This window comes from Aptenodytes patagonicus, chromosome 6, assembly GCF_965638725.1.
Source record: "Aptenodytes patagonicus chromosome 6, bAptPat1.pri.cur, whole genome shotgun sequence".
NCBI lineage: Eukaryota > Metazoa > Chordata > Aves > Sphenisciformes > Spheniscidae > Aptenodytes > Aptenodytes patagonicus.
The window spans coordinates 75,252,310-75,259,136 of NC_134954.1; positions in this window are offsets into that span (position 1 = coordinate 75,252,310).

Below are 6,827 nucleotides of genomic sequence, written 5' to 3' on the forward strand. Positions count from 1 at the left end.
AGAAAACCAAGCTTGGCCGTGCATCAGAGTCCGAGGAAGCACGCCAGGGTCCGCATCTCACACTTGAACCCCTGGTTTTTGCCCTGCTGTGCTAGATACTGCCCAAATGCTGCATTAACCCTCCATGTTTTGGAAAAAAAATAGTAATTCAGTGGGAAAGAAGTAGTTTCTATATAAATCCTGCTTCGGTTCTCCCTGCAGAGGGGCACAGAAGGGCCAGGTTGGACAGCCATGTGTCACGTACTCCCCGATTATGGAGCTGTAAGGAAAATAAAGAATCTGGTTGTACATTAGGGATAATACACGATGCCAATAACGGAGCTTTAGTCTTATTTTGGTGGTCGGGGGATTTCCTTTTTTGAAGGTGCATCTTGAATCCTGAAGCGGCTGGATAAGTTCTGGTAAGAAGGGAGGAGGGAGAATATTTTTAAAACAAAGGATTTATAAACATAAATGAAAATTAATCCTCAGGAGAGTGAGGGAGAGATCAGTTCATGTCATCATTGTAGTGGAAGTGATTCCTGAGAAATTTTAGCACAAATGCTAGTGTGCCAATATTGAAGTATTTCAGATTTTACTATTAATTTCAATTGCTGGACAAGTCAAGCCTTCTTGTTACTAGCCTTACAAAACGTTAAGCAAAGTGGTAAGTTTTATAAATGATGATAGAAGATTATGTAGCCTTCATCTGCATTACTTCAGAGTTACTGACAAAGAAATGGTAACATTGAAGGTGATAAAAGATTTTTTTATAATAGCAATTTTAGTTTCCTCATTCATCCTTCTACACTGTTACAGTGTCCTTTGATCAACTAATTTACAAAAGTGCTACCAGTTAATGTCTCATTTAACAAGATTCTGTCCTTCCAGAGCAGCATCCTTGCTCATGCAACTACAGCGGAAAAAAATTAAGTCCTTTTTATCAAGGTTTACATGCTTCAGGTTGTCTTCCGAGAAATATGTATTTGTGTATTTGTTTCTATGAGCTGCAGTTTATATAAAACATTAATCGCATATATGCGATTAAAAAAATTACTGTCAAGTTTCTACTCTGATTATTAAACTATTTTGCAAAGATGCAATTAACTGTAGAGCTCATGTTAATTATAGTATGTGAATCATTTAAATGAATGGTAAAATAATCTATTTGTGAGTAATGAATGCGGACATAGGGGTATTTTTCTTTTTTTGCATTTCTCAGGAATGTTAATAATTAGGACTGATTATAGAGCTAAAATTATAGTGAGGGAAACAACCTACATCTCATTTTCCTTAAAAACTGTACGTGTTTTCATCTCTTCTTTTGAGGTCTGTTTAAGGGTTTGATGGAGCCAACCCCCCCATGGATGAAGCCCCGCGGAGTATCACCGTGGGTTAAGGACAGCGGGCATGCCTGGGCGCTGCTGCCGCCCGCTCAACCCGGCATCTCAAACCTGAACCGGGAAGCGTTTTTGCAGAGTAAAGATGGTAGGATCTGCCCTAAAACCCCTATTCAGGCAGCTCGCAAGCCAGCGGGACGGGGTGACACAAGTTTGGGGACTATTTCTGTAAATTCAGGTCATAAATAAATAGCGTAATCATTTTATTTGTCATCAGCTCGCCTTCTCAAACGCGCGGTTCCCCCCTGTACCCGCAGTACACAAGCCGCGTACGGTGCTCTGCATCGGCTAAACCTTTAAAATGCTTCCGTGTGCTGAAATTAGGTAATTGCAGATAATAAATGGAAATAGGCAAAGTAGCTCCAGAGGTAACTATTGCCCAGGCAAGTTTAAATCGAACCGAACACGGACCTCCGCCCGTCACCGACCCCTCGGAGCACCTGAGCCGCAGACCGGCCGGTGGCAGCGGGGTCTGGTTACTCTTCCCGGGACCGAGGCATTAAAATTCATCCATCCATACCTGTAACGCATGCACTTACACATCATCAGCCGCTGGCTTTTTTCCGGGCTGTTACTGCCAATGTCTCAGATCATCGGGTGGGCAGGCAGGGAAACATCACATGTAACGTTTTCTTTGCAGGGAGTATGAAGTCAAGCAGATACAAGAAGTTTAGATTTCTGAGTTAATTAAATTTCTGTTGGCTGTTTAACCTTGACAGTTACAAAGCTTCTGTTTCTGTTACTTCGATACGAACGTTTTAGATTCTTGACAATACAAACTCAATTTGAAGAATGCATTTTATTTCATTTTTTTCAAAATGTTATCTTCTTTCTTTATTTGTTTCCAGGTCACTCCATTTGCAGTACATAGAGAAGAAAAATGTTAATTATTGTTATGGTAACCTGTGAATTAAACGTTTAAGGACCACATCTTAACATCCTTCTGCGTGTGACTTGCACCACGATGCATTTTAATCGGCACAAATTTCTCTGCATTGGCAGTGCCGCAGCTTGTAGGTTTGGGGCTGCTTGTGGGGTCCTTGCTGGACCCTGGACCGGAGCAGGGCCGGGGAGGTGGCGGAAGGAAAGCATGCCTTCGTGTACATTCAAATGTACCCAAGGTCTGGGAGGGTACTGCCGATAACGGGAACAGAGCTGATTTAAAGGTGAAAAAATGCTGTAAATTTTAACAATTTTTTGAATTTCAAAGAAACCAGCAGAGAAAAGGAGATCCTTTTCTTGGAGAACAAATGGCACTTGGACGTACCACCGGCACCGCTGCAAGGTGCTGGTCGGCAGCCAGGCTTTCTTCTCCTGGTAGATGAGGAGAGCCGCCGAGGAAGAGCAAGGGTTTCCTGCGCCGGGGAATGCGGAGGGCTCCCTGCGGTCACCTCGGCTAGCAGGGGTTCATTCAATCCAAGCTTAGCTACACAGCTCGTTGGCATTAAGTTGATGGCACAAAGATACATTGTTAAAAGAATACGTTGGTACAGAACTTACTCATGTTGAATGCTCATGCAGTGACCAAGGCTCTCATAAGGATTGGTTGTCCAACTGACGGTTGGACTCGATGATCTTAGAGGTCTTTTCCAACTTTAATGACTCTATGATTCTATGATTCTAAGGATGGACGCCTACTGAGAAAGGGCACGTGGACGTAGCAGGGAAAGGGAGTTCAGGTTCCGCGGAGGAAGCTGTCCCATATGGATACGCCCCTTTTTGCCCACCAATGCTGATGATGTTGGGCGTTTCGCTGGCTAGGAAAGCATGAGTAATAGGTTTGGTCCTGGACATCTAACATAATTCATCTGCTCGAAGGTCCTAGGCATTGAACAGAAACAATTCAGTTCACCTCTGCTGTTATCATGGTAATATCGCCCTCGCAGTCTGCAGGGTTGTATCTGCCACAAGGCTTGAGTCATACGTGGAAGTGATTAATTCGGTGCTCTATAATTCAACTTTCACTAATGCAGAGAGGCTTTTCCTTTAACCATTATCCTTTCATTGTATAAATAGATCTTGATAATATATTGTGTTCTGCCTGCTGCAGAGTAAACGTGGGAGTTTCAATGTAATGCTTCCAGCGGGGAGTTATAATGGCGTGGGAAGCAGAGCCACGGTGACGGAGCAGCCGGACGGGCAGCAAACCCCTGGTTCTGCCGCTCTTTCCAGCATGCTTCCCGTGGTCTCTGCCCTGCGTGGGGTTTTCCTCCTGGTATGAGGTACTTTTATCCACGGCAGCGTGCGCTGCAAACTCCTGTAAGCGGGTCATCACGGGTGACAAACCTGCGATGGGGCAGTGACAAGTGCCAAGGGAGTCACTCCTGGGTGAAATGAAATTTCTTACTGTGTCTAAGCCCTTTCTCTCTTGCCACAATAATTACTTAAGTTTTACGTGTTTAAGAACTAGTAAGTACTGGGAGGAAAAGAAAAACAAAAAGCGGAATTTAGCGTCCAGCCCAGGAAACATTGCTTTTCAAATAAGATTGATATTTGTCGGCTTCAGTTATAAACCAAACTGCAGTAACGTGTTCTGCCCTGTGCATGTTAAGGTCCTAATTTTGGTGAGAGCCCTCACGTTTAAGGGGCAAATACTATCTGTATGATCTTTCTATGGATTCGGGGCTGGCACATGTGAGGAGCTGCAAAAGTGTTCATGGCACAACGCCACAGTACGTTTCACCTATTTCTACCGATGAGTTGGAGTTGAGATAAGAATCCACAGCGTCTTTAGATGTATCTGGGGGTAGGCAGGGGCACTGTGGCCCTGGGTGGGGATTTCAGCTCATCCGAACCCACGTGCCCCATCTCACGCCCGTTCTGCTCTCCATGCCCATGTCCGTGCTCTCCTGCTCCTGGCAGACCCCTTGGCTCCATCCAGTCACCGCAAAATGCAAACAAGAGAGGACTTAACAGCATAATAATAGTATTGGTTAGTTTCCGACAAGCACATGCATCTAAGTGTGCTAGCAAGTTTCTTCTATCTTGTATTGATATTTCATTGGGTTTGTTCAACATCCTATTGCTTACCCCTGCACGCACAGTGGGGTTTTCCTGCTGGTATGAGGTGCTTTTATCCACCGCAGCGTGTGCTGCAAACTCCTGTAAGCGGGTCATCACGGGTGACAAACCCGCGATGGGGCAGTGACAAGTGCCAAGGGAGTCACTCCTGGGTGAAATGAAATTTCTTACTGTGTCTAAGCCCTTTCTCTCTTGAGTTCTGCCAGCCCTGCGGGCTCCAGGCAGAACTCAAGCTTACCTGCAGTCAGGGGTAGCTAGAAATCTCTTTGATGGGATGATGTTATTGAAAAGTATTTTAGTTTTCCTATTGGGCAAGGATTATACCAAATTTTATATTATTAAAGACACAAATCTTCTCCTCTAGGATATAAAAAATTAGAGGGAAATAAATCCAGGGTGAGCAGGAGGTTGGACTCGGTGACCTCTCGAGGTCCCGTCCGACTTGAATTGTTGTACGAGCCTGTAAAAAAAGCTACAAAAAGTGATGTCAAGGAGGGCTAATTTTATTTAACGACAGCTGTCCATGCCCTGGACGAGGGCATTCTCCTGTAACATAAGGAGCTTTCTATACAAAAAGCTGTTCTTGCTAGCAACTTACTTATTGCAACTGCTCGTTGTTGTCAGCGTTATTTCTTTAAATGATCAACTTAAAATAATGACATGAGCCTGGAGAGGCTCGGTGGGAGCTAGCAGAGCATTACAGCCCCCATGTATTTTTTTTCTGTGTGTGTCTGTGTCTGTAAAGAAGTGCCTTTACCAAATCCTGCAGCTTTTCCAACCCCAGTGAGGCACCTGTGCCCGCACCCGGAGCCATGCGGGGAGCCCCACACCACCCCCGGGGTGTTGTGGGTATGTCCCCTCTGTCCCCAGAAGCTGGATGGTGGGGGCACCCCAAGGGACCTCATTCAAATCCACGCACCCCATTTCCCAAGCGAGAGGCTGTTTCGGAGGGTCTGGGGATTCATTCTCCAGCAAGCACATGCATGTTGATTTGCTGGCAAGTTTTTCTTGTACTGTATTAATATTTCATCCTACCTGTTGAACACACTGCTTTACTCCTGTTGCTGTTCCCAAACCACCGTTCACAAAAGGCGTTCAGCATTTTGTGTTTTCCATCGGCGATGGAAACCGTGATCCCATCGCTGAGGACTGCAGGAGAGGGGCAGAGCTGCCCGGCCTCCTGTGCCCCCGTAGAGCCCGTCTCGGGGGGGGGCTGGAGCTCGCACCCCTCCTGGCAGGGAGCACACATCTCCTGGCTGTGCGGGGCAGTGTCCTTTCTGCTCATCGCGGGGACGGCTGCAAGCCGGCATCCTCCGCCGGCTCAGCAGCTACTTGAAATTCCTTGTGGGTATCTGGTATTTTTTGGCAATGATGAAAGGCAGGGTAGCTTCAAGAGGCTTTTCTTCTGCTTCAGCTACAGGGGCTTTTGTACGAACGCATGAAAGCACCTATTACTTGAACATAACGCAGGCTTCATGTACTCATCCCAACGAAAGTGCTTTTTCTGTTGGGGGCTTTTTTTGTTGTTTTGGGTGTGGGGTTGTTTTTTTTGCCACAGAAAACCAGGTTTTAACGTTGTCAGCAGGGAGCTGTGTAGGTGCAAGACACACAGGACGTCTGTGGGGAGAGCTCCCACCTTCGCTAATTTTCTGCCTTTTTCTCCCTGTTATCTGAGTGGGAGGCTCAAGATGAAATACCAGAGAGGAGTGATCGCACTGTAGGACGTGCGGTATTACATGAGAGCTTTGTCATGTTTAGAAATACACGGTGTTGAGTAGTGACAGTTTATTCTCCAAAACAGAGAGGCTGCATGCTAATTTCTGCAGGGAAATAGCTGAATTTGGAGGGGCCGTGCACAGATCAGCCACCCCTGCGCCGCGCATCAGCGGGGAACTGCCGGCACCCAGGCTTGCCAGTGCTGTGGTGCCCCTTTCCCAGCACCAACGAGAAAATGAGGGGTTTTCCAGACTCAGTACAATTCCCTGTCCTTGCCGTGGTCTCCTCCGTAGCAGGGACAGAGGCAGCGTTTGGGCAACGCAGAGTTCTCCTAAAATTACATTTTGAGCAATTTGTTGGCTGTCCCCATGTGCTGATGGGCAGTGGAGGAGTGCTTCTCACCGTTGGCTCACGTGGTGTTTTGCTTTGTTGCTTTCCAAACAGAAGACGAAGTATTTTTGTCCGTGGGGCAAAGGATAAACGTCTTAAGCATCTCCTGAGAACTCTTTCGTACCTCCCTTGTCCAGAGCTTCTGGGCAGTGCTGAAGATCCAACGTCCAGATTTCAGACACTAAATGGGAACCAAGGTCTTTTGCAACGGCCTTTGGTTTTAGCCCTGAGCGCTGAATGTTCAAAATCCTGGTATTCGGAGTTTCTTTTCCTAAAATCTGGAAGTATAGGCACAATTTCCTGCGCTAGTGGGGTTATTTT